This window comes from Apis dorsata, unplaced genomic scaffold, assembly GCF_000469605.1.
Source record: "Apis dorsata unplaced genomic scaffold, Apis dorsata 1.3 scaffold_52, whole genome shotgun sequence".
NCBI classification, from domain to species: Eukaryota; Metazoa; Arthropoda; class Insecta; order Hymenoptera; family Apidae; genus Apis; species Apis dorsata.
Window position 1 is genome coordinate 350,750 of NW_006263353.1, and position 1,101 is coordinate 351,850.

General features: G+C 15.7%; 1 long non-coding RNA gene across 1 annotated transcript in view; it reads right to left on the minus strand.

Annotated features, from left to right (window-relative positions):
• LOC116186749 overlaps positions 1–1,101 on the minus strand; it is a 12,202-nt gene that overhangs the window by 2,616 nt on the left and 8,485 nt on the right. The window lies entirely within an intron of this gene.

Here is a 1,101-nt window from a genome sequence, read left to right on the forward strand (position 1 = left end):
GTTTACTTTAAACTTACTTTTTATTTTAATTAAAAAATGTTTAAAAAATTATATTAATAAATTAATGTATAATTACTTAGCGTCTAAATTTTTGATTACCTATCCAATGAATTATGTTCCGTATTCCATATTTATGTTTCGAATTATGTCTGCATTTTTCCAAATTTTTTATTTTTATAAATTGATTGATCTGATACATAATTATCTACTTCCAAATCCTTTTACTTCGTAATCAATTTCGAAATTCTACTATGTTAAAATTGGGAACTATCGAATTCTTGTCTGAAATAAATTATTCTACTATTTATTAAAATTCTATTATTAAATAAAAATTATTAAAATATATAATAATAAAATGTTGAAAATTTAATTATAACAGAAATTATTGATGAAGTATAAAGTAGATTTAGTATTTCTTCGAATTTAGATTGGTAAACTTATCATTATAAATAATAAAAATTATATTATCTAAGGAATCTAAGAAAATCGATGAAATGCTTTTATATTGGTTTTCAGTGTATTGTTTTATTTATTGTGATTATAATAAATTCCTATCTGATTTCTGAATTCTAACACAAAATTCACAATTCTAAATTAGACTTTATAAGAAAATAAATTGGTATTATTTAATATCAAATATATATTAATTAGTTCTTAATAAGTATTGCTCTTATACTATTTTATATTTTTCTCTTGATTCTTCAATGTATATTTATAATTCATTTATTGATTAAAAAATAATTTGTATATTTCTGAAAAAATATTATATATTAATAATTCATATCCAAAATGAATATCAAGTTATCTAAATAAAAAAATTAAAATCGAATTTATCAACTTGTATACTTAGTTTAAATATTTGTAAAATTAGTTTATTTTATTTGAAATCAAGAATATTATATAAACCATATGCATTTTATTTATATAATTAGATTATATTATATATGTAATTAGATAATTATTATTATCTAATTAAATAATATTTACTATAAACTATAATATTTATACAATTAGAGATTTCCAAAATTTATTATATTTATATATTTATATATTTATAAATTTATATATATAAAATTATATATTATATAGATTCATAATATT